The sequence below is a fragment of the Pocillopora damicornis genome, chromosome 13 (assembly GCF_964200805.1).
Source record: "Pocillopora damicornis chromosome 13, jaPocDami1.2, whole genome shotgun sequence".
NCBI classification, from domain to species: Eukaryota; Metazoa; Cnidaria; class Anthozoa; order Scleractinia; family Pocilloporidae; genus Pocillopora; species Pocillopora damicornis.
This window is the reverse complement of record NC_142682.1, coordinates 5,772,077-5,797,093: the sequence shown is the minus strand read 5'-3', so window position 1 is coordinate 5,797,093 and position 25,017 is coordinate 5,772,077. Positions and strand designations below refer to the sequence as shown.

The 25,017-nt window shown below is 40.5% G+C and overlaps 22 non-coding genes and 1 pseudogene across 22 annotated transcripts; 4 read left to right on the top strand and 19 right to left on the bottom strand.

The window, feature by feature from the left end:
• Positions 1 to 837: 837 nt before the first annotated feature.
• Positions 838 to 910, bottom strand: Trnav-aac (transfer RNA valine (anticodon AAC)). The gene has a single exon. It is a non-coding gene; the product is annotated as a tRNA-Val (tRNA).
• A 1,260-nt stretch (positions 911 to 2,170) lies between these two features.
• Positions 2,171 to 2,242, bottom strand: Trnap-ugg (transfer RNA proline (anticodon UGG)). Its single transcript has one exon. It is a non-coding gene; the product is annotated as a tRNA-Pro (tRNA).
• Positions 2,243 to 2,810: 568 nt separating this feature from the next.
• Positions 2,811 to 2,884, bottom strand: Trnan-guu (transfer RNA asparagine (anticodon GUU)). The gene has a single exon. It is a non-coding gene; the product is annotated as a tRNA-Asn (tRNA).
• A 1,834-nt stretch (positions 2,885 to 4,718) lies between these two features.
• Trnap-agg (transfer RNA proline (anticodon AGG)) lies at positions 4,719 to 4,790 on the bottom strand. The gene has a single exon. It is a non-coding gene; the product is annotated as a tRNA-Pro (tRNA).
• A 1,055-nt stretch (positions 4,791 to 5,845) lies between these two features.
• Positions 5,846 to 5,918, bottom strand: Trnam-cau (transfer RNA methionine (anticodon CAU)). Its single transcript has one exon. It is a non-coding gene; the product is annotated as a tRNA-Val (tRNA).
• A 665-nt stretch (positions 5,919 to 6,583) lies between these two features.
• On the bottom strand, positions 6,584 to 6,655 carry Trnap-agg (transfer RNA proline (anticodon AGG)). Its single transcript has one exon. It is a non-coding gene; the product is annotated as a tRNA-Pro (tRNA).
• Positions 6,656 to 7,722: 1,067 nt separating this feature from the next.
• Trnav-cac (transfer RNA valine (anticodon CAC)) lies at positions 7,723 to 7,795 on the bottom strand. Its single transcript has one exon. It is a non-coding gene; the product is annotated as a tRNA-Val (tRNA).
• A 1,518-nt stretch (positions 7,796 to 9,313) lies between these two features.
• Positions 9,314 to 9,387, bottom strand: Trnan-guu (transfer RNA asparagine (anticodon GUU)). Its single transcript has one exon. It is a non-coding gene; the product is annotated as a tRNA-Asn (tRNA).
• Positions 9,388 to 9,982: 595 nt separating this feature from the next.
• Trnat-agu (transfer RNA threonine (anticodon AGU)) lies at positions 9,983 to 10,056 on the top strand. Its single transcript has one exon. It is a non-coding gene; the product is annotated as a tRNA-Thr (tRNA).
• A 1,080-nt stretch (positions 10,057 to 11,136) lies between these two features.
• On the bottom strand, positions 11,137 to 11,208 carry Trnad-guc (transfer RNA aspartic acid (anticodon GUC)). The gene has a single exon. It is a non-coding gene; the product is annotated as a tRNA-Asp (tRNA).
• A 1,004-nt stretch (positions 11,209 to 12,212) lies between these two features.
• Positions 12,213 to 13,571, top strand: LOC149035154 (uncharacterized; annotated as a pseudogene).
• Positions 13,572 to 14,477: 906 nt separating this feature from the next.
• Trnav-aac (transfer RNA valine (anticodon AAC)) lies at positions 14,478 to 14,550 on the bottom strand. Its single transcript has one exon. It is a non-coding gene; the product is annotated as a tRNA-Val (tRNA).
• A 658-nt stretch (positions 14,551 to 15,208) lies between these two features.
• Trnap-ugg (transfer RNA proline (anticodon UGG)) lies at positions 15,209 to 15,280 on the bottom strand. Its single transcript has one exon. It is a non-coding gene; the product is annotated as a tRNA-Pro (tRNA).
• Positions 15,281 to 16,121: 841 nt separating this feature from the next.
• On the bottom strand, positions 16,122 to 16,195 carry Trnan-guu (transfer RNA asparagine (anticodon GUU)). Its single transcript has one exon. It is a non-coding gene; the product is annotated as a tRNA-Asn (tRNA).
• A 1,095-nt stretch (positions 16,196 to 17,290) lies between these two features.
• Positions 17,291 to 17,364, top strand: Trnat-agu (transfer RNA threonine (anticodon AGU)). Its single transcript has one exon. It is a non-coding gene; the product is annotated as a tRNA-Thr (tRNA).
• Positions 17,365 to 17,837: 473 nt separating this feature from the next.
• Trnad-auc (transfer RNA aspartic acid (anticodon AUC)) lies at positions 17,838 to 17,909 on the bottom strand. The gene has a single exon. It is a non-coding gene; the product is annotated as a tRNA-Asp (tRNA).
• Positions 17,910 to 19,295: 1,386 nt separating this feature from the next.
• Trnap-agg (transfer RNA proline (anticodon AGG)) lies at positions 19,296 to 19,367 on the bottom strand. Its single transcript has one exon. It is a non-coding gene; the product is annotated as a tRNA-Pro (tRNA).
• A 669-nt stretch (positions 19,368 to 20,036) lies between these two features.
• Positions 20,037 to 20,109, bottom strand: Trnav-cac (transfer RNA valine (anticodon CAC)). Its single transcript has one exon. It is a non-coding gene; the product is annotated as a tRNA-Val (tRNA).
• Positions 20,110 to 20,474: 365 nt separating this feature from the next.
• Trnap-ugg (transfer RNA proline (anticodon UGG)) lies at positions 20,475 to 20,546 on the bottom strand. The gene has a single exon. It is a non-coding gene; the product is annotated as a tRNA-Pro (tRNA).
• An 866-nt stretch (positions 20,547 to 21,412) lies between these two features.
• Positions 21,413 to 21,486, bottom strand: Trnan-guu (transfer RNA asparagine (anticodon GUU)). The gene has a single exon. It is a non-coding gene; the product is annotated as a tRNA-Asn (tRNA).
• A 1,051-nt stretch (positions 21,487 to 22,537) lies between these two features.
• Trnat-agu (transfer RNA threonine (anticodon AGU)) lies at positions 22,538 to 22,611 on the top strand. Its single transcript has one exon. It is a non-coding gene; the product is annotated as a tRNA-Thr (tRNA).
• A 372-nt stretch (positions 22,612 to 22,983) lies between these two features.
• On the bottom strand, positions 22,984 to 23,055 carry Trnad-guc (transfer RNA aspartic acid (anticodon GUC)). Its single transcript has one exon. It is a non-coding gene; the product is annotated as a tRNA-Asp (tRNA).
• Positions 23,056 to 23,849: 794 nt separating this feature from the next.
• On the bottom strand, positions 23,850 to 23,922 carry Trnav-aac (transfer RNA valine (anticodon AAC)). The gene has a single exon. It is a non-coding gene; the product is annotated as a tRNA-Val (tRNA).
• Between the last annotated feature and the right edge of the window lie 1,095 nt (positions 23,923 to 25,017).

Sequence of the window (25,017 nt, the reverse complement as noted above, 5' to 3'; positions counted from 1 at the left end):
TGCTGTAGGTTAGGCATTGCGCAGAGTCCCAGTCAATAGTGTGGTTCGTAAGTCGGTGATGTTCAGCGGTGTGATTGTTGACATCGCCTTTCCTCGTACCGATGTAAGAGGCGTGGCAGTTGGAGCAATTGATCTTATATACTGCTCCTTGTCTGTTCCTCGGTTCGTCTCTGTCTTTGATGCTAGTCAGTAACTGACGTAGTGTGGTAATAGGTTTGTGAGCGACACGGATATTGAATGGTTGTAGGATGCGTGAGATGTTCTCAGATATGCCCTTTATGTATATTACAGCAGCTGTGGTCGTATGAGTTGCGTTGTCGTTAGCTTCGGTAGTAGTAGTAGGTCTGTGAGTGTTTTGCCCTCTTTATGTAGGAGGCAATTCACGCCTAAGAGTGTATTGTTATTCGAAGTTCGCTTAAAGATGAGTAATGCTTACACTTATAATGAGTATAAAAAAGGAAGTGGCCATTTTGATAATTGCTTAGTAGTCTTTCCGATGACCGGTGACGTAACAGGTTTTGGCTCACAATTATGCTTGCACTCAAACCAGAGTAGAACAGAGCACACAGCAGTCAAACATCTGTGCATGGACAACGTACCCTTGTCGTGTGATTTGCGATGTCACAACCATGTTGTCCAAAAGAAATATAAGCAGCCACAGAAGGCCACTAAGTCTCGATGTTTCAAAAGCGTAGAACTTTTTAAGATAACTAAAGCTAAAAAACAAAATATACAACAACATAGATTATATTTGTTAATCTGCTGAGGATCCTATGTTGCGACATAATAAGCCTTTATAAAAGAAAGACAAAAGGTGACTACAAAAACTATTCACTATGTTTCTGGCAGGGCTCGAACCTGCGACCTTCCGCGTGTTAAGCGGATGTGATAACCACTACACTACAGAAACCGCCCTGATACCATTCGCCCTCACACATAGAGTATCGTTATCAGATTTAACACAACTAAATTCGGAAAAAAGCGAAAATAACCGCCCTTCGGAATTCTTTTAGATTCGCCTGCGTTTAAATCAAGGGATGTTATTAACAACGGAGAACTGAATTAGGGTGATAAAAATAAAAGATAAGTTTTTCGTTTGTCTCACGATGTGACGTTTCGACTGCATACTGCTAGTCTTCTTCAGGCAAATCACAGCGATGCTCTGCTATGATTGGTTGTTATTTAACAGCTCTGATTGGTGCATTTCGATCCTTGCTGTTCACTCAGTGATTTGCTCTCTTGGCGGTCCGCTGTCGCACAACTCTCTTGTTGTTGTTGTTGTTTTTGTCGTGGGCATCCACGCTTCTGGAATTTCTATCTCACTATCCCTGTGAATGAATAAATGAGCCGTCATCATAAAGTTATCCAAGGGAAGTTTGACTCGCTGGTCTGTTAGTTTCGGGAAGGTTCTTTGTGGTTCTAGAAAATTAGAGAGGGTACAAGAACGGGCCCTTAGAGCTGTTTATTGTGATAGCATATCATCATATGGCGACCTCCTTAAGAGGGTTAATTTAAAAACCTTACGTAATAGGCGATTACAAGACATAGCTGTGTTAATGTTTAAAGTTAAAAATGATCTGTGGCCTAATAATATCAAGAACCTGTTTGTTATTAATAACAACAAATATAATTTAAGAAACAATGATTTCATTATCCCTAGAGTTAGTACTACGCGCTATGGTAAGCACTCTCTTAGGTACTTAGGTCCAGTAATCTGGTCTAAGTTAGATGGAAAAATAAGAGCACTAAGAACGCTGCAAGAATTTAAAAACGCTTTACATAAAGTAGATATACAAAGTTTAATCTCTTCGAATAGTTGCAAGAACTGTATTTTATGTAAATCTTAAATATTTTAAATATTATCAAGATCATATTATTGTAATTATTATTATCTTATTATCTCATTATATTAAGGTTGTTATCTTATTATACTACGTATTATAAACATGGGGTCTACTATTTCGGGGTAGGGTAGTTTTATATGGGAAGAGCTCTTTTATCATATTCCAATAAATTTTTAATGCATAGTTTTATATAGATTAGATTAGTTTAGTTTAGGTGTCCTTACTTAGTGGGAAACTGCTATCTTATTTGACACGTAAATAAAGTTTATTATTATTATTATTATTATTATTATTATTATTATTGTTCTCCAAAAGGAGGGACCATCGGGCCTGTCCGGGAGTCGAACCCGGGACCTCTCGCACCCAAAGCGAGAATCATGCCACTAGACCAACAGGCCGGGTATGGCAAATGTGGTTTAGGAAGGGTATTTTATTCCTTGTTGTTATTAGAGCGGGTGGATTATCACCTGCGTCATGAATAGACTACAGTTACTGGTGTTTTGATCATGGTCGCACTTCAGAACATTGTTCAAGTCTAAATGACAACCTCAGCCGGTTTACAAGGAGTGTACATTAAAGGAAGTATTGTCACAGCGAACGGCTTCTCAAAGTTTACCTAGCTCCTGGTAAGGTAGTTGCATTTGAAGGAGGAACTCATGTCAGGCAGAAACCCGCATATAAGTCACCACTGCTCCACCATCAATCTCACCAATGAAACAAGCTTCTTCAAACAAATGACAGTTAAGGTGCATACATCCCACACTAAAGGACAAATAATGAAGACAGATAGGAAATGAAGCCCAGCCTAAAGGCGTGACTGCACTTGATTTCCAACGCGTAAGCATCTGAGTGCCACAGCTAGTAACTCTGTAACAGCTAACAGAACGGTTAATATTTTTTACCGAGAAATGTGCCATATAAAACATGCAACAAGAAAACAAAAAGGTGGGCTGAGGTGTAAAATAACGTCCCCGGGTGGGCTTGAACCACCAACCTTTCGGTTAACAGCCGAACGCGCTAACCGATTGCGCCACGGAGACGACCGAATATGTGTTATCATTAAGGAGTAGATTGTGTTTGCTAGATCTTAGATGTTTAGAGTCTTTAGAAAAATGACGAATGTATCAGTTTTATAATTATCACTTTTCGGTATTAGTCGATAGCAAAGGAGGGAAGTCGTTCATCATAAAAGTTTCATCTAATCCCAGTTCCACCGCGGCTTTCGTGTAGTTCACTCTGAGATAGGTTGTTAGTATCAATAGGGGGTCAGAACATTTTCCACAGTTTCGTATTTTGGTTCGTAATTTGTTTAGGTGTATGATACATTGAAGTTTACAGACGGTTATAAACTACATTCCTCAATTTTTTCGCTACCTTTGCCATAACTGAAGTAATGATCCCTGGACTGTGTTTTGGGTTTAAGAACTGTCTGAAGCTCTCTATCATCCAACAACGACAAGCACCAGTTGCCACTCACGTTTTGAAGGCAGCTTTTAGCAAGTATGTCCTAATTTTTATGTCATTGCCTTGCTATATCAGCCACGCATTCCTCGGTTCTTAGCTGTTTGGCCGGCTCCATCTCAAAAATTAACTCTTCTACAATACCATCTCCAAGAGAGGCGCCGTAGCTCAGGTGGTTAGAGCGCCTTTTCTTTTGTCCAAAAGCTCAAAAAAAACATATTTCTCCATCTCACCACCAAACTTAGTATTTACTATCTTTCTTATTCTATTTACACGCAGGACCCTTTCGACATTGTTAATCTTAGCAGTATGCAGGACACATGTCACATGTGGACCAAGCGATGATCCAGTGTAGCATTGTGTCCTTGTGGCTCAGGGCTAGAGAATCGGAGGGCGGAATCCGAAGATCTAAGGTTTAGCTTCTCGTGAGGACTCAGAACTTTTCCGTTTTCCTAAGCTTGAGACAAGACAAAAAAAAAACATCTTTCTCTCAGGGAAACTTAGTAGGACGAAAAAAAATTTTTTAATTACATAAACAGCTTGGTTAATTTGGTTAATTTGCTGAGAGATATCCTACGTTAAAACAAAGCGTAAGAAAAAATGAGCCACGCGTTGCGACATAATAAGCCTTTATAAAAGAAGGACAAAAGGTGACTACACAAAGTATTCACTATGTTTCTGGCAGGGCTTCAACCTGTGACCTTCCACGTATGGCGGATGTGATAACCACTACACTACAGAAACTACCCTGCTAAGACTTGGCCTCACAGAGCACGCATTGTCTCTAGCCCCTGAAATGCATAGACTTAATTATAATTTCGACATGTTTGATGTTAAAACAACAGTTGGCGTCAAAACTGGACCCCGCCGCTGCATTTTAACTTGTTGTCCTTTTCCCACAACGTTAGGATAGTAAAATCTGCTCATTGGGGTCTTTCCTGAAACACATAAACGAAACGAAGTGCGGAGATACGCATTTAACCAGAAACCACAACCCGGAATACAGGCTTTCTGATCCCCCCTCCGCCCTCCCTAAAAACCATATGATCCTCAAATGTTCTCTGCCCTCCCCCCCCCCTCCCCCATGGACAATAACTGATCCTTGAGCTCACCGAAAAAAAAGTAAGATGCATGGAAATTGATTTTGATTTACAAAAGACATTTCACCTCCCGTGTTCAGCCATTTCCTGTCTTTCAGAAGCATAAGGCGAGTCTTCGATAGGAAATATTTTCAGAACTAAAATACACCAAAATTTTCATTGAAAAAAGAAAAAATGCAAAGGCTTAGGGCTCTTGAAGAACAAGGAAACGAATACCTATGAATTACACAACGTATGGTAATACAATTTCCATACATTTTTCAGGGAAAGTTTGACAACTTCCAAATGGTTTTGACCAAAAGAGCCCACAACCGGGCCTGTCCGGGAGTCGAACCCGGGACCTCTCGCACCCTAAGCGAGAATCATGCGACTAGACCAACAGGCCGGTCGGTGTTGAAACGGTATTTTTATTATTGATCTACTAAAAAACGGGTGGGTTGATACCTGTATGCCATAACTTTGTCATGGATGGACTGGCGTTCCTTTATCAGCGTCCCATTTCGGACCATTTTTCAAGTTTAATTGAGCACTTGTTTAACTTGGGGGCGTATCCTTAGGCATAAGAGGAGTCAGGAGCCCATTACTTGGAGCCTTCAACTGCTCTATATTTTTTTCATGCCATTTTCACAGACAAGTCTATTTTTAGTTTGAATTTACCGCGAACTAGGACTCCCCACGAGAGCACATCGACCAATCAAGATTAGCACCTGGTTAATTTCTAACTTTTTCGTTAATATATCGAAAGAAAAACAGCAGAGATGCAAGGCTTCTTGCGATAGTTCGAGTGCAGATTCACATGAACAAAGGCGTCCCAAGCTCACATCTCGATAAAAAGCAAACGACTGATTCATGTAAGCGTTACATGTTGTGTGACTCGGTGTTAACTTACGGAGAAACCATTGATAATTTGAACATGCTATAAGCAGTAGCATGGGGAACGAAATATGGTCGATTTACAACGATAAATATTTCGAAATATGAACATTTTACACGTTAAATCAATAGAATTTACTCACATCTTTTGTGTCCGTTGTGGTTTCCGGCGTTCTCTGCCGTTTTAAGCTTGCTTTACCGACTTTTTTTAAGAGTTTCTTTAAGAGCCTTAAAGAGTCTTTGTGAGTTTCTTTTAAAAGTTTAATTTCTTTAAGAAAAAGAATCAGCCATTGTTATCAAAAGCCACCAAACCATGATGGAGTATGGTCGTATCATATATATGTTAACGCTTCTTGTTCCATCATTTCATTTTTCTATTTCTACAACCTGACCTGAACAATAGTATGACTACTGCCTCACCATATTTATGGAGGTAAATTTGTGGAAAGTAAAGATTTCCATAATGAATAAACAGGAGGGAAGAACAAACATCTGAAATGTGTTACATTCTTGGTCGAGGTAAAACTAAAGCATTTATTCTCTTGCTTTAAAGTTTTTCTTAAAGTATGTTTCTGGCAGGGCTCGAACCTGCGACCTTCCGCGTGTTAGGCGGATGTGATAACCACTACACTACAGAAACTACCCTGCTAAGACTTGGCCTCACAGAGCACTCATTGTCTCTAGCCCCTGAAATGCATAGACTTAATTTCGACATGTTTGATGTTAAAATAACAGTTGGCGTCAAAACTGGACCCCGCCGCTGCATTTTAACTTGTTGTCCTTTTCCCATAACGTTAGGATAGTAAAATCTGCTCATTGGGGTCTTTCCTGAAACACATAAACGAAACGAAGTGCGGAGATACACATTTAACCAGAAACCACAACCCGGAATACAGCCTTTCTGATCCCCCCTCCGCCCTCCCTAAAAACCATATGATCCTCAAATATTCTCTGCCCCTTCCCCCCCCCCTCCCAATAGACAATAACTGATCCTTGAGCTCACCTAAAAAAAAGTAGGATGCATGGAAATTGATTTTGATTTACAAAAGACATTTCACCTCCCGTGTTCAGCCATTTCCTGTCTTTCAGAAGCATAAGGCGAGTCTTCGATAGGAAATATTTTCATAACTAAAATACACGAAAGCTTTCATTGAAAAAAGAAAAAACGCGAAGGTTTAGGGCTCTTGAAGAACAAGGAAATGAATACATATGAATTACACAACGTATGGTAATACAATTTCCATACATTTTTCAGGGAAAGTTTGACAACTTCCAAATGGTTTTGACCAAAAAGAGCCCACAACCGGGCCTGTCCGGGAGTCGAACCCGGGACCTCTCGCACCCTAAGCGAGAATCATGCGACTAGACCAACAGGCCGGTCAGTATAGAAACGGTATTTTTATTATTGATGTACTAAAAACGGGTGGATTGATACCTGTGTGCCATAACTTTGTCATGGATGGACTGGCGTTCCTGGACTTTCGATCAGCGTCGCATTTCTGATCATTTTTCAAATTTAATTGAGCACTTGTTTAACTTGGGGGCGTATCCTCAGGCATAAGAGGAGTCAGGAGCCCATTACTTGGAGCCTTCAACTGCTCTATATTTTTGTCATGCCATTTTCACAGACAAGTCTATTTTTAGTTTAAATTTACCGCGAACTAGGACTCCCCACGAGAGCACATCGACCAATCAAGATTAGCACCTGGTTAATTTCTAACTTTCTCGTTAATATATCGAAAGAAAAACAGCAGAGAGATGCAAGGCTCATTGCGATAGTTAGAGTGCAGATTCACATGAACAAAGGCGTCCCAAGCTCACATCTCGTTAAAAAGCAAACGACTGATTCATATAAGCGTTATGTTGCGTGACTCGGTGTTAACTTACGGAGAAACCGTTGATAATTTGAACATGCTATAAAGGGTTGCATAGGGAACGAAATATGGTCGATTTACAACGATAAATATTTCGAAATATGAACATTTTACACGTTAAATCAATAGAATTTACTCACATCTTTTGAGTCCGTTGTGGTTTCCGGCGTTCTCTGCCGTTTTAAGCTTGCTTTACCGACTTTTTTAAGAGTTTCTTTAAGAGCCTTAAAGAGTCTTTGTGAGTTTAATTTCTTTAAAAAAAAGAATTAGCCATTGTTATCAAAAGCCACCAAACTAGGATGGAGTATGGTCGTATCATATATAAGTTAACGCTTCTTGTTCCATCATTTCATTTTTCTATTTCTACAACCTGACCTGAACAATAGCATGACTACTGCCTCACCATATTTGTAGAGGCAAATTTGTGGAAAGTGAAGATCTCCATAATGAATAAACAGGAGGGAAGAACAAACATCTGAAATGTGTTACATTCTTGGTCGAGGTAAAACTAAAGCATTTATTCTCTTGCTTCAAAGTTTTTCTAAAAAGGACTACAAAAGGTATTCACTATGTTTCTGGCAGGGCTCGAACCTGCGACCTTCCGCGTGTGAGGCGAACGTGATAACCACTACACTACAGAAACATGATGTTTATAAAAATATATTATCTAATTTAATCTAATTTAATATGGCCTGTAGAGTATCCCTTCGGAATTCTTTTAGATTTGCCTCTGTTTAAATCAAGGGATATTATTAACAACCGAGAAACTGACTTAAGGCAATAAAAATAAAAGATAACTTTGTCGTTTTTTCTCACGATGTAGTCACGTGTGATGTAGATCGCCACGTTTCGACTGCATACTGCTAGTCTTCTTTAGGCGATGAGGTCGACTGGTCATGCGTCATCTCATAAAGCATGATGCTCTACGGTGATTAGTTGTTATTCAACAGAATAAAGGGATAAATTTCTAAAGAAACTGTGGTGCTGCGTCGGTGGGAGAGTAAAGCAGGTAATTTAGTGTTCACAACTGGGTTGAAAACGTAAATTAGCCACCGTAAAGGGTAAAAAAGCTGACGTTTCGAGCGTTAGCCCTTTCTCAATCGCTCTGACGAAGGGATAACGCTCGAAACGTCAGCTTTTTTACCCTTTACGGTGGCTAATTTACGTTTTCAACCCAGTTGTTAACACTAAATTACCTGTTATTCAACAGCTCTGATTGGTGTATTTCGATCCTTGCCGTTCACTAAATGATTTGCTCCCTTGGCGGTCCGCTGTCGCACGGCTCTCCTGTTGTTGTGTTTTTTTTTATCGTGGGTTTCCACGCTTCTAAAATTTCTATTCCACTATCCGCTATGTTGTTAGGGTGAAGTCTTATATGAATTGCCTCTTTGACCTTGCGCGTGTAGTAATATGGGTCACGATCAATAAACTTTACTTCGTTCCAGAGTGGCTTGTGTCCGGTGTTGTGGGCATGCTCTCAAACGGCGGAGGTCTCGGTACGGGCGAGTCGAATGTCTCGATCGTGCTCTTAAATTCTGTCTGCATAGGTCTTCCAGTCTTTCCGATGTACACCTTGCCGCATTCACAGGGAATCTTGTAAACTACGCCATCTTGTTTAGCGGGGTCGACAGCGTCTTTTGGTCGTACCAACTGAGATCTTAGCGTAGTCTTCGACTTGAAAACAGCGCGTACGCCTTATTGTCTTAGGCAACGGCGAAGCTGTTCGGACAGACCTTTGACATAAGGTAAAACCGCAGTAGCTTTGAACTCTTTGGCGGGTTCGGCACTGTTGTTTGGTTTTGCCTGAAGAAGACTAGCAGTATGCAGTCGAAATGTCGCGATCTACATCACACGTGACTACGATGAATAACCACAACCTTTTCTGCGAAATGAATTCCGGTAATGTTCCAAGTTCGGTACTCTCAACAGAAAAAAAAAACAGAAGTAATGGGAGCTCTCCTTGAAAAAACAAAACTCAATGGTTAAGGGGTTGTGAGGAACCAGAAATGGAAAACAAAATGAGATCCATAATTTAAGGTATTACCGTTGTCATAAAGTTATCCTCGGGAAGTTTGACTTACCGGTTAATATTTTTACCGAGAAATGGGCCATATAAAACATGCAACAAGAAAACAAAAGGGTTGGCTGAGGTGTAAAATATCGTCCCCGGGTGGGCTTGAACCACAAACCTTTCGGTTAACAGCCGAACGCGCTAACCGATTGCGCCACGGAGACGACCGAATAGATTGTGCTTGCTAGATCTTAGATGTCTAGAGTCTTTAGAAAAATGACGAATGTATCAGTTTTATAATTATCAATTTTCGGTATTAATCGATAGCAAAGGAGGGAAGTCGTTCATCATAAAAGTTTCATCTAATCCCAGTTTCACCGCGGCTTTCGTGTAGTTCACCCTGGGATAGGTTGTTAGTATCAATATGGGGTCAGAACATTTTCCACTGTTTCGTATTTTGTTTCGTAATTTGTTTAGGTGTATGATACCTTGAAGTTTACAGACGGTTGTAAACTACATTCCTCAATTTTTTCGCTGCCTTTGCCATAACTGAAGTAATGATCCCTGGACTGTGTTTTGGGTTTAAGAACTGTATGAAGCTCTCTATCATCCAACAACGACAAGCACCAGTTGCCACTCACGTTTTGAAGGCAGCTTTTAGCAAGTATGTCCTAACAGAATTAAGGCATTTTTATATCATTGCCTTGCTATATCAGCCTCGCATTCCTCGGTTTTTTGTCAAACGCACAAAAAACTTCTTAGCTGTTTGGCCGGCTCCATGTCAAAAATTAACCCTTCTACAACATCATCTCCAAGAGAGGCGCCGTAGCTCAGGTGGTTAGAGCGCCTGTCTAGTAAACAGGAGGTCATGGGTTCAAATCTCATCGGTGCCTTTCGTTTTTCTTTTTGTCATAATTCTATCTAATATACTTTCATAAATTGTCCCATTTCCTGTGTCAAAAAACACTGGTAACAAGAGTGGTTCGAAAATAATGAAGACCGAAATAAAGCCCACCGCGTCAGAAAAAAACAGAAAATCACAAACGTTCAACATGGAGTTAAAAAAAAAAAAAACAACTGCCTGAATCTTCTCAAACACAAGTCAACAGAAAACTAGTGGCAAGTAACCGAGCTTAAACAAGGGAAACTCAATTCCTCAAGGGTACTCAGAACTTTTCCTTTGTCCAAAAGCTAAAAAAAAACATATTTCTCCATCTCACCACCAAACTTAGTATTTACTATCTTTCTTATTCTATTTACACGCAGGAGCCTTTCGACATTGTTAATCTTAGCAGTATGCAGGACACGTGTCACATGTGGACCAAGCGATGACCCAGTGCAGCGTTGTGTCCTTGTGGCTCAGGGCTAGAGAATCCGAGGGCGGAATCCGAAGGTTTAGCTTCAGACTCAGAACTTTTCCGTTTTCCTAAGCTTGAGACAAGACAAAAAAAACATCTTTCTCTAAGTGAAACTTAATAGGACGAAGAACAATCTTTTTTATTACATAAACAGCTTTAAACCCTCTCTCTACCAGCTCAAAAAGAATCCGATCGATATAGCAGAACCTGGATCAAATTTACTCCATGGCTGACGTGTAACCTCTTTACTTCGGAAGCCAAACGCACATATTCCTTTCAAATTTTCGAAGCTATTTCAATATGGCCTGTTCAGTATCGTTATCAAATTTAACCATAACTCAATTCGAAAAGCCCATTAGAAGCCAGATTTAATGAAATCTTATCATAGATATCAAGTCGGTGACGTTAATATGGCGCGAAAGAGATTTTCGTGTTCACAGCACTGCGTAAGCTTTTGTAATTCCTCTAGTGTAGCTCACTGTTTGTTATCGCTACCTTATGTTTATGAAAAAACGAGTTGATTTCTGAATTAAAGAAAACTAATTTCAAAACTTTTAGCCTGCAGGAAAAAGTTGATATTTGGAAAACATGGTTAAGCACAAAAACGGTACGCGTCTCCCCGGCGGGGAATCGAACCCCGGTCTCCCGCGTGACAGGCGGGGATACTCACCACTATACTACCGAGGATGTCACACTATAAAAAGATCACAGACAGGCTTTTTTTGAAACACCATCGCGGCCACCAAAAACGCCAGACTACCGTCCAAATCTGGACGAGGAGATGGAATTAACGTACACTGATCCGAACCTAGAATCGGACCCAGAGGATAGCCCTCTAGTATCACAACTCGAGCCAAGGCATAAAGCTGAATTAGCCAAACAACGCAGCAACGAAGGTCTACGCCTTCAAAAAGAAAGCCGTCAAAAAGAAAACCTTCCGAGGAATAGCCGATACGCGGCAGCCAAGGAAGAGGAAACATGAAGACACCATCAGCGCTATCCAGTTCAAGAAGCAAAAAACTGAAACCTCCATTTTAAAACTGGAGAGACACTTACAACAAAAGACTTGCCCTAAGTCGCTTCAGGCGAAGGCAAACGTCACGCCTGACGAAACCATTCGACAGGAAATAAGCGCTATTAAAAGTCACGCCGAAGAACAATACGTTAGCGCCCTAGTGCGCTTCCATCAGCGTAGACTTGTTAGTCACAAGAACAAACTTGAAAAGGCTAATATTGCCAATTCTCGATCACAATACAATGTAAATACACGTGAAAGATCACGTTCGCCCTTGAGGAACACTCTAAATACTGATGCCGACAGGATAGACAAAATAGAAAATCAGCTTTCAGAGCTGAAAGATCTTATATGTACACGCTTTCAGAGTGATAATAAACATGTTGAAAAGTACAACAGTGTCACCTCTGAAAAATCAGTCGCCAAACCTACTGCAGCAAAAAGGCTATCCAAGAATAATAAACGCAAAAAGCGTAGAAAAAATACACTACACAAGCGAGTGATTACAGAAAGGGAGAAAAATGAAAAATACCTTAAAAACCTTTCAGACAATACATTAACCGATCACCAAGTCAGCTTGTTAGCAAAAGGGCTTAAATTTATTGAAACACCCGTGACAAATGAAAATAAGATCAGGCAACAATTGTTGCGTGACTTCGAACAATTCGTTAGGCGAATGAGACTTAGATAAATATTCCACGGGAATGACAAGGAACCACATCCTTTCCACGTCAAATCAAACTGGATACCAACAGTACAACCTTCTATTGCCCTTGAACGCTACTTCGAAAATATCAAGTTAAGCCTTGCTGAAATAGAAATAACAAGGCCAAAACACAACCTGTCATACAACGAACACAAAGCAGTCAAAGAACTGCAAAACAATACTGCCATCAACCTTAAACGTGCTGACAAAGGCACCACAACAGTGATTCTCAACAAGAGGGACAAAATTCAAGAGGCCCAGGTTCAGCTCGACAACAGAGACCACTACCGACCTCTTGAAAACCCCATGGTCACTGACACATTAAAAAAAGTTAATGAGCTTATTGCTCAACTGCACAATGGCAAACATATAGACGATATGACAAAAAAGTGGCTTTCACAGACTCCCAATCCGCCCAGAATACCGATTTTCTACACTTTAACAAAAATCCACAAACCTTTGCCAGTGGGTAGACCGATAATATCGGGCTGCGAAGGACCAACTGAAAGCATATCATCCTTTGTGGATCATTTACTACAGCCTATTGCTCAAAAGCAAAAATCGTATCTCAAAGATACGACTGATTTCATCAACTTTATGGAGAAAACGCAAGTGTCAAATGATACTATTTTAGTATCAATGGATGTAACAAGCTTGTACACAAACATCCCACAAGAAGAGGGTATCACAATAGTATGCCAAGCATACGAAAAATACCACAATAACAGCCCTCCCATTCCGTCCCACTACTTAAAACAAATGCTCGGGCTTATACTGAAAGAAAATTCGTTCCCGTTCAACGGAGTAAACTATCTCCAATGTTTTGGAACTGCCATGGGAACACGAATGGCGGTTGCTTTTGCCAATCTCTTTATGGCAGAAATTGAAACAAAACTGCTTCACCAAAGCAGTATCAAGCCGAGAGTATGGAAGCGTTACATTGACGACGTTTTCTCCCTGTGGGATGTTCGTAAACAAGACATTGATCTATTCATCTTGCCACCCGCCAGGTGTTAAGAAAGGCTTTATTAAAGGAGAAGCTATTAGACTTCTAAGAACAAACTCCTCGGAAAGAAATTTCCAGGAGGCCATGTGTAACTTCAAAACACGACTTGAAGCACGTGGTTACCCAAAAAGCCTAATTGAAAAAACGTTATCTGAGGTCTCGTTTGCCGCAAGGCAGTCGACACTTAAAAAACAAACCAAAAAAACTACAGGCAAAATATTGCCTTTTGTGACAGCATACCACCCAGGAGTTAAAAATTTAAAACAAATACTGATGCAAGAATGAAACCTCATCCAAAATCAGCCACTGCTGAAAACAATTTACAAAACGCCTCCGATTATATCATACAAAAGAGGTAAATCGTCATACTCGTCAGAGCGAAGCTTTAATTAAAGGCTTTTGCGTCGTAAACGTAAAACCACACAGGGGAGTCTGTGTAGGCCTGTCTATGACCTTTTCAAATACTATTTGGTGAATAAGTGGATTTATTAATATTTGATACGTGTTCAGTCCTTCCTGTTGCCAAGACTAACCTGACCAAAGAGGGTGCCCTCTGTAGGAATTAAATCAATTTAAGTTTTTTTTTTTTAAGCGAACGCACTGATTTCCTTAATTCTGTCTCAGTCCAAGTTTGTTGTCTGGAAATGGATAATTCCCTCATTATTACATACACGAAACACGCAGAAGATCACAGTTTCATCTCTTAAGTTTTGTCCTCTTTATGTAGGAGGCAATTCACGCCTAAGATTGTATTGTTATTCGAAGTTCGCTTAAAGATGAGTAATGCTTACACTTATAATGAGTATAACAAAAGACCTGGCCATTTTGATTATTGCTCAGTAGTCTGTCCGCTGACCGGTGACGTAACAGATTCTGGCTCTTAATTATGCTTGCACTCAAACCAGAGTAGAACAGAGCACACAGCAGTCAAACATCTGTGCATTGACAATGTACCCTTGTCGTGTGCTTTTGGGCTGTCACAACCATGTTGTCCAACAGGAAATATAAGCAACCACGCAAGCCACTAAGTCTCGATGTTTCAAAAGCGTAGAACTTTTTAAGATAACTAAAGCTAAAAACAAAATATACGGAAACATTGATTATATTTGTTAATCTGCTGAGAGATATCCTATGTTAAACCAAAGCGCAAGAAAAAATGAGCCACGCGTTGCAACATAATAAGCCTTTATAAAAGAAAGACAAAAGGTGACAACAAAAAGTATTCATTATGTTTCTGGCAGGGCTCGAACCTGCGACCTTCCGCGTGTTAGGCGGACGTGATAACCACTACACTACAGAAACCACCCTGTGCCTCACAGAGCACAAATTCTGTCTAGGCCAGAAATGCATAGACTTAATTTCGACATGTTTGATGTTAAAACAACAGTTGGCGTCAAAACTGGACCCCGCCGCTGCATTTTAACTTATTGTCCTTTTCCCACAACGTTAGGATAGTAAAATCTGCTCATTGGGGTCATTCCTGGAACACATAAACGAAATGAAGTGCGGAGATACGCATTTAACCAGAAACCACAACCCGGAATACAGCCTTTCTGAACCCCTCCGCCCTCCCTAAAAATCATATGATCCTCAAATATTCTCTGCCCCTTTCCCCTCCCCCCCCCCTCCCAATGGACAATAACTGATCCTCGAGCTCACCGAAAAACAAGTAAGATGCATGGAAATTGATTTTGATTTACAAAAGACATTTCACCTCCCGTGTTCAGCCATTTCCTGTCTTTCAGAAGCATAAGGCGAGTCTTCGATAGGAAATATTTTCTTAACTAAAATACACGAAAGCTTTCATTGAAAAAAGAAAAAACGCGAAGGTTTAGGGCTCTTGAAGAACAAGGAAACGAATATATATGAATTATAGAACGTATGATAATAAAATTTCCATACATTTTTCAGGGGAAGTTTGACAACTTCCAAATGGTTTTGTCCAAAAGAGCCCACAACCGGGCCTGTCCGGGAGTCGAACCCGGGACCTCTCGCACCCAAAGCGAGAATCATGCCACTAGACCAACAGGCCGGAGATATCAAATATGGTTTAGGAAGGGTATTTTATTAATTGCTGTTATTAGAGCGGGTGGATTAACACCTGCGACATGAACAGACTAGTTTTACTGGTATTTTTATCACAGTCGCACTTCGGAACATTGTTCAAGTCTAAATGACAACATCTTTAACTTAAACGCGTATCTTTAGCCGGTTTACTAGGAGTGTACATTAGGACTGCAAAACAAGTTCTTTATCGGACGAAATAATCAACAAATCTAGTGAATTCCACTGAGACGATCAGTGGAATACACTAATTGTCACTCAAGACTTGTGAGAGCTTCATCCTACACAGGAGTCAGAGCTCGAGGAGAGCCTCGGACAGAAGGCTCTAAGATCTAAAGAAAGTACCAGAACTCTAAAATCATTATCAAATTCTAAGATCTAAGGTCGGCCACCTGAGATTGTCAGGAGGTATTATCGCAGCGAACGGCCTCTCACAAGTTTACCTAGCGCCTGGTAGGGTAGTTGCATTTGAAAGAGGAGCTGTACGAGCCAACCTCAACGTCAGACAGAAACCCGCAAATAAGTCACCACTGCTTTACCACCAATCTTACAAATGAAAAAAGCTTCTCCAAAGGACAGTTAGTGTGCGTACATCCCATACTGAAGGACAAATGATGACGACAGACAAGAAATGAAGCCCAGCCTTCAAATTATGCAAACTGGGGTATTTCTTTTGTCTTTTTTTGCTAAATGGTAAAGATGTGACTGCAGTTGATTTCCAACACGTGAGCATGAGAGCGTTACGGCCAGTATCTATGTAACGGAACATGCAACAAGAAAAGAAAAGGGTTGGCCGAGGTGTAAAATTTCGTCCCCGGGTGGGCTTGAACCACCAACCTTTCGGTTAACAGCCGAACGCGCTAACCGATTGCGCCACGGAGACAACTAATTGAAATATTGCGTTTAGGGGTATATTGTCTTTGCTAGATCTTAGATGTTTAGAGTCTTCAGAAAAATGATGAATGTAGCAATTCTATATTTATTAATTTCTAGTATAAATCGATAGCAAGAGAAGGGAGGTCGTTTATCGTAAAAGTTTCATCTAATCCCAGTTCCATCGCGGCTCTCCTGTAGTTCACCCTGGGATAGGTCTTTAGTAGTAATAAGGTGTTAGACCATTTTCCACAGTTTCGTATTTTGTACACTTAATAAGTCACTCATTTGTTTAGGTGTATCATACCTTGAAGTTTACAGACAGTTGTAATCTACATTCCTCAATTTTGTCGCCCCTTTACCATAAAGTAATGATCCCTGGACTGTGCTTTGGGTTTAAGAACTGTATGAAGCTCTTTATCATCCAGCAACGACAAGCACTAGTTCCCTCTAACGTTTTGAAGGTAGCTTTTAGCAAGTATGTCCTAACAGAATTAAGACACTTTAATTTCATTGCCTCGGCTATGTCAGCCTCGTATTCCTCGGTTTCTTTGTCAAACGTGTTTCCTGACTCGGAACTGGTTAGCTCAAATGACCACCACAAACCGCATAATATCAAGTCAAGCTTTAATAATTATTCGATCTAAAAGAAATATATTCATAATTCGCAATCAGAACAAACGCAAATCAAGTCTTAATCTCGTGGCTAATTTCAAAAACTTCGATATAAGCCTACTTCTGTGGCGGGTGGTTACAACAGTCTCAGTTCACAGGTTAGCAGATTTTCCAGGTAAGCGGATTTAGAAAAGAAAAATGATAATAAAATAACTTCTCTCTCACTTGGATTCTGCTGAAAAACTGACTTGAAACAGTAATCTAACGCTTTTACATCAATCTGTAGAATTAAGGTCAATCACGATTCTTGTCATTAAGTAAATCTATCAACAAGAGGCAACGCCTATTTGATAAACGAAACAAAACGCACAAAAAACTAAAATCCTTAACTGTTTGGCCAGCTTCATCTCAAAAATTAACCCTTCTTTAACAACAGTTGCTCCGTCTCTGTCCGACAATCACTCATTGCTGTGCAAACTTTTTCAAGCGAGGCGCCGTAGCTCAGTTGGTTAGAGCGCCTGTCTAGTAAACAGGAGGTCATGGGTTCAAATCCCATCGGTGCCCGTGGTTATTTTTTGTTTGTTTCAAGAATAAAATTGTTTCTGGCATGGATCATGCCTGCGACCTTCGGCGTATCAGGCTGACTTGTAACCACTTTACTTCGAAAACCAAACGCACACATTCCATTCAAACATTTGAAGCTATTTTAATATGGCCTGTTCAGTATCGTTATCAGATTTAACCGTAACTCAATTCGAAAAAGCCCAGTAGGAGAAAGAGTTAATGACTTCTTATCAAAGATATCAAGTCGGTGAAGTTAATATGGCGCGAAAGAAATTTTCGTGTCGACAGTATTACGTAAGCTTTTGTGTTTCCCCTGGTGTAGCTCACTGTTTGTTGATATCGCTTTCTTGTGTTCATTGGAAAAAAGAAAACGAGTCGATTTCGAAATTGAAGAAAACTAATTTCAAAACTTTTAGCCTGCAGAGAAAAGTTGATGTTGGGAAAATATGGTTAAACACAAAAAGGGTACACGTCTCCCCGGCGGGGAATCGAACCCCGGTCTCCCGCGTGACAGGCGGGGATACTCACCACTATACTACCGAGGATGTCACGTGTGTATAAATAATATATCGTTAAGAGGTGGATTTATTAATATTTCATACATCTTTGATCCTTTCTGTTGCCAGGACTAACCTGACTAAAAAGGGTGCCTGTAGGAATTAAAATCAATTTAAGATTTCTTTTTAGCCTGCGCACTGATTTCCTTAACTCTGTCTCGGTCTAAGTTTGTTGTCTGGTATCGGATAATTCTCTCATTATTACATACACCAAACACGCAGAAGATCACAGGTTCATCTTCTAAGTTTTGTCCGCTTCATGTAGGAGGCAATTTAGGCCTAAGAGTGTATTGTTACTCGAAGTTCGCTTAGGGTGAGTAATACTTACACTTATAATGAGTATAACAAAAGACGTGGCCATTTTGATCATTGCTCAGTAGTCTGCCCGCTGACGTAACAGACCTCGGCTAACAATTATGCTACTCTCAGACCAGCGTAGAACAGAGCACACAGCGGTCAAACATCTGTACATGGACAACGTAACAATTAACAATTATGCTACTCAGTAGTCTGTCCAGTGACGTAACAGACCTCGGCTAACAATTATGCTACTCTCAGACCAGCGTAGAACAGAGCACAGAGCGGTCAAACATCTGTGCATGGACAACGTACCCTTGTCGCGTACTTTGGGCTGTCACAACCAAGTTGTCCAACAGGAAATATGAGCAACCACGAAAGTCAATAAGTCACGATGTTTCAAAAGCATAGAACTTATTTTTAAATAAAAAGTGCAAAACAAAATATACGACAACATGAATTATATTTTATATTAAAGTTCACACGGCAACCAGGTGGACAATCAGACAAGGTTTGATGCTCTTCTGGTTTGCAGATTTAATGAATGTAAGCGAAGAAGTTACAATTCATAGACCCAACGTTTCGACACTCCTGTCTGGTGCCTTCATCAGGGGTGATCTAAACGCTGCAACAAGAGGTATTTTAATTTTCTTTTAGCTTCCTGACGCATATTTACACCTTGTCAGAAAAAAGGCCGCTAATTAGTGATCATATAAAAAGGACCTCTTGTTGCAGCGTTTAGATCACCTATAGACAATAACTGATCCTTGAGCTCACCGAAAAACAAGCAAGATGCATGGAAATTGATTTTGATTTACAAAAGACATTTCACCTCCCGTGTTCAGCCATTTCCTGTCTTTCAGAAGCATAAGGCGAGTCTTCAATAAGAAATATTTTCATAACTAAAATACACCAAAGCTTTCATTGAAAAAAGAAAAAACGCAAAGGCTTAGGGCTCTTGAAGAACAAGGAAATGAATACATACGAATTACAGAACGTATGGTTATACAATTTCCATACATTTTTCAGGCGAAGTTTGACACATTCGAAATGGTTTTGTCAAAAGAGCCCACAGCCGGGCCTGTCCGGGAGTCGAACCCGGGACCTCTCGCACCCTAAGCGAGAATCATGCCACTAGACCAACAGGCCGGTCTTAAAAACCAGTGTAGAAAAGGATATTTTTATTATTGTTCTACTAAAAACGGGTGGATTGATACCTGTTTGCCATAACTTTGTCATGAATAGACTAGTGTTCTAATTAAGCACTTGTTTAACTTGGGGGCGTATCCTCAGAACAGGCATACGAGAAGTGTACACTAAGACTCCAAAACAAACTGTCACTGAGTCTAACAAAAAGTTGAAGAAGATCAGACAGTTGAAATTACCACGATGGCCATTCGATACAAGAACTTCACCTCATAGTTGGGCCAGAGTTAGAATTTAGCTTCGGTTTGAAGACTTTTTTAAGAGTCTATTTAAGAGCCCTAAAGAGTCTTTGTGAGTTTCTTTTAAGAGTTTGATTTCTTAAAAGAAGAGAATTAGCCACTGTTATCAAAAGTCACCAAACCATGATGGAGTATGGTCATATCTTAACGCTTCTCGTTGCATCATTTCATTTTTCTGTTTCTACAACCTGACCTGAACAATAGTATGACTACTGCCTCACCATATTCATGGAGGCAAATATGTGGAAAGTGAATACTTCTCTAATGAATAAACAGGAGGGAAGAACAAACATCTAAATTGTGTTACATTTTTGTTGAGGCGAAAGTAAAGCATTTATTAAGACTCTCTTGCTTCAAAGTTTTTCGAAAAATATGTTTCTGGTAGGGCTCGAACCTGCGACCTTCCGCGTGTGAGGCGGACGTGATAACCGCTACACTACAGAATCCCGTTATAAATAGATATATGTTGTGCTAAACAATTGAATCTATTTTAATATGGCCTGTAGAGTATCGTTATCAGATTTAACGCAACTAAATTCGGAAAAAAGGGATGCTATTAGCAACCGAGAAACTGAATTAAGGTAATGTTCCAGGTTCGGTACTCTTAACAGAAAAAAAAAACAGAAGTAATAGCAGCTCTCTTTGAAAAAACAAAATTCAGTGGTACGTTAAGGGCTTGTGAGGAACCAGAAACGGAAAACAAAATGAGATCTATCTTTTATGGTATTGCCGTCGTCATAAAGTTATCTAAGGAAAGTTTGACTCGCCAGTCTGTTAATTTCGGAAAGGTTTTCCAAAAGGAGTAGCGATAGGGCCTGTCCGGGAGTCGAACCCGGGACCTCTCGCACCCAAAGCGAGAATCATGCCACTAGACCAACAGGCCGGAGATGTCAAATATGGTTTAGGAAGGGTATTTTATTCATTGCTGTTATTAGAGCAGGTGGATTAACACCTGCGTCATGAACAGACTAGTTTTACTGGTATTTTTATCACAGTCCCACTTCGGAACATTGTTCAAGTCTAAATGACAACATCTTTAACTTAAACGCGTATCCTTAGCCGGTTTACAAGGGGTGTACATTAAAACTGCAAAACAAGTTCTTTATCGGACGAAAGAATCAACAAATCCAGAGACGATCGGTGGAATACACTAACTGTCACTCAAGAATTGTGAGAGCTTAATCTTACAGAGGAGTCAGAGCTCGAAGAGAGCCTCGGACGAAAGGCTCTAAAGAAAGTACCAGAACTCTAAAACCATTATCAAATTCAAAGATCTGAGGTCGGCCACCTGAGATTGTCAGGAGGTATCATCGCAGCGAACGGCATCTCAAAAGTTTACCTAGCGCCTGGTAGGGTAGTTGCATTTGAAAGAGGAGCTGTGCGAGCCAACCTCAACGTCAGGCAGAAACCCGCAAATAAGTCACCACTGCTTTACCACTCATCTTACAAATGAAATAAGCTTCTCCAAAGGACAGTTAGTGTGCGTACATCCCACACTGAAGGACAAATGATGAAGACAGACAAGAAATGAAGCCTAGCCTTCAAATTAAGCAAACTGGGGTATTTCAGGCAACTTTTGTCTTTTTCAGCTAAGTGTAAAGATGCGACTGCAGTTGATTTCCAACACGTGAGCATGAGAGCGTTACGGCCAGTAACTATATAACAGAACGGCTAATATTTTTTACCGAGAAATGAGCCGTATAAAACATGCAACAAAGAAACAAGAGGGTTGGCCGAGGTATAAAATATCGTCCCCGGGTGGGCTTGAACCACCAACCTTTCGGTTAACAGCCGAACGCGCTAACCGATTGCGCCACGGAGACAACTGATTGCGTTGATCTCTTTGCTGGATCTAGATGTTTAGAGTCTTCAGAAAAAAGATGAATGTAGCAATTCCATATTTCTCAATTCCTAGTATAAATCGATAGCAAGAGAAGGGAGGCCGTTCATCATAAAAGTTTCATGTAATCCCAGCTCCATCGCGGCTTTCCCGTAGTTCACCCTGGGATAGGTTGTTAGTAGTAATAGGGGGTTAGATCGACCATTTTCCACAGTTTCGTATTTTGTACACTTAATAAGTCACTCATTTGTTTAGGTGTATCATACCTTGAAGTTTACAGACGGTTGTAAACGACATTCCTCAATTTTGTCGCCCCCCGAACTGTGCTTTGGGTTTAAGAACTGTATGAAGCTCTTTATCATCCAGCAACGACAAGCACTAGTTCCCTCTAACGTTTTGAAGGTAGCTTTTAGCAAGTATGTCCTAACAGAATTAAGACACTTTTATCTCATTGCCTTGCTATGTCAGGCTCGCATTCCTCGGTTTCTTTGTCAAACGTGTTTCCTTACTCGGGACTGGTTAGCTCAAATGACCACCACAAACCGCATAATATCAAGTCAAGCTTTAATAATTATTCGATCTAAAAGAAATATATTCATAATTCGCAATCAGAACAAACGCATATCAAGTCTTAATCTCGTGGCTAATTTCAAAAACTTCAATATAAACCTACTTCTGTGGCGGGTGGTTACAACAGTCTCAGTTCACCGGTTAGCAGATTCTCTAGGTAAGCGAATTTAGAGACAGAAAAAATGATAATAAAATAACTTCTTTCTCACTTGGATTCCGCTTAAAAACTGACTTTAAACATAGTAATCTAACGCTTTTAAATCAAGCTGTAGAATTAATGTCAATCACGATTCTCGTCATTGAAATCTATCAACAAGAGGCAACGCCTATTTGATAAACGAAACAAAACGCACAAAAAATTAAAATCCTTAACTGTTTGGCCAGCTTCATCTCAAAAATTAACCCTTCTTTAACAACAGCTGCTCCGTCTCTGTCCGACAATCACTCATTGATGTGCAAACCTTGGCGCCGTAGCTCAGGTGGTTAGAGCGCCTGTCTAGTAAACAGGAGGTCATGGGTTCAAATCCCATCGGTGCCTGTGATTTTTTTTTTGCTTGTTTGTTTCAAGAAAAAAATTGTTTCTGGCGTGGACCGAACCCGCGACCTTCCACGTATCAGGCTGACGTGTAACCACTTTTCTTCGAAAACCAAGCGCACACATTCCATTCAAACATTTGAAGCTATTTAAATATGGCCTGTTCAGTATCGTTATCAGATTTAACTGTAAATCAATTGCGTAAGCTTTTGTAATTCCCCTGGTATAGCTCACCGTTTGTTGATATCGCTTTCTTATGTTCATAAAAAAAGACGAGTTGATTTCGGAATTGAAGAAGACTAATTTCAAATTTTTTAGCCAGCAGGGAAAAGTTGAAATTCGGAAAACATGGTTAAACACAAAAAGAATACGCCTCTCCCCGGCGGGGAATCGAACCCCGGTCTCCCGCGTGACAAGCGGGGATACTCACCACTATACTACCGAGGATGTCACACTATTACATACTTGCGTTGAGTAAATAATATATTGTTAAGAGGTGGATTTATTAATATTTCATACATCTTTGATCCTTTCTGCTGCCAAGACTTACCTGACTAAAGAGGATGCCCTCTGTGGGAATTAAATCAATTTAAGATTTCTTTTTAGCCTGCGCTCTGATTCCCTTAATTCTGTCTTAGTCCAAGTTTGTTGTCTGGAATCGGATAATTCTCTCATTATTACATACACCAAATACGCGGAAGATCACAGGTTCATCTCCTAAGTTTTGTCCTCTTTATGTAGTTGGTAATTCACGCCTAAGAGTGTATTGTTACTCGAAGTTCGCTTAGGGTGAGTAACACTTACACTTATAATGAATATAACAAAAGACGTGGCCATTTTGATCATCGCTCAGTTGTCTGTCCGCTGACCAGTGACGTAACAGACCTCGGCTCACAATTATGCCACACTCAGATCAGAGCAGAACAGAGCACATAGCGGTCAAACATCTGTGCATGGACAACGTACCCTTGTCGCGTGCTTTGGGCTGTCACAACCATGCTGTCCAACAGCAAATATGAGCAACCACGAAAGCCAATAAGTCACGATGTTTCAAAAGCGTAGAACTTTTTTTTAGATAACAAAAGTGCAAAACAAATATACGACGACAAGAATTATATTTGTTAATCTGATGAGAGATATCCTACGTTGAAGCAAAGCGTAAGAAAAAATGAGCCGAGCATTGCGACATAATAAGTCTTTATAAAAGGAGAACAAAAGGTGACTAAGAAAGGTGTTCACTATGTTTCTGGCAGGGCTCGAACCTGCGACCTTCCGCGTGTTAGGCGGATGTGATAACCACTACACTACAGAAACTTCACAGAGCACTGTGTGTCTTTAGCCCCTGCAAGGTATCGACTAAATATCGACATGTTTGGTGTCAAAACAACAGCTTGCGTAAAAACTGGACCCCGCCGCTGCATTTTAACTTGTTGTCCTTTTCCCACAACATTAGGATAGTAGAATCTGCTCACTGGGGTCATTCCTGGAACACACAAACGAAACAAAGTGCGGAGATATTTATTTAACCAAAAACTATATCTTGGAATCCGGCCTTTTTGGAATCCGCATGCTTCCGCGGAGGAATCCGGAAACTAATAGCTAATATCTGGAATCAGCTACATGGAATCCAGAATCCATGACTGACACGAGTTTACCAGCATGGGGCGAAGCATCCGTACTCACAGCTTTGCTGGTCATGCCACATGGTCGTGTTAGGTACTCGCACGCTAAACTCGCGAGGTGAGATACCATTGCTTGTATAAACGTTGATAATCTTACATGAACTAAGATGGTTATTTCCAACGCTCGAAAAATAACCTGGCGATCAGCTGAAATGACATTTGAATCAATAGCGGTTAGTCAAATCCTCTCGGCTTCCAGCTCAGCGACCAAAAAGTGACTTCCGTTTCCACTACCGACACTTTACAAGTAGTCACGTGATGCTTAGTTTCAGCCCTTATTTCTTGCTCTATTACTCTTGGCACCACTTATTTCGTTCGGAAATGTAAGCTTGCCGAGCACTGTCGCGTCTAATAGCTGACGGGATTCTAGAAGAGGCGTACCGCGAGCACATTTGTTGATGGCCAATAAAAAAGATCGAGTCGCGTTGTAATTGTAGCTAGCAATGCAATGGAATACGACTCCTCTATTCCCTCTGCTCTGGCTCCTCCAGCTTGTAGAGTTATTTTATGTTTGATATGAAGGTGGTGAGGCACCAACCCTTGCCTTTGTGTCATCGACCTCAGGCATTGGCTTCCGCAGATAAGATAACTTAGATCTAGCGCGGCTATGTCAATTCATGATATCATGCAAAAACACAAAAAAGAAATGGTTATGTATCTATTTGTCATCATGGCAAGCATGGAGACAAGGTTCAAAATCACAAACAGCCGATCGACGCTGAGGCTG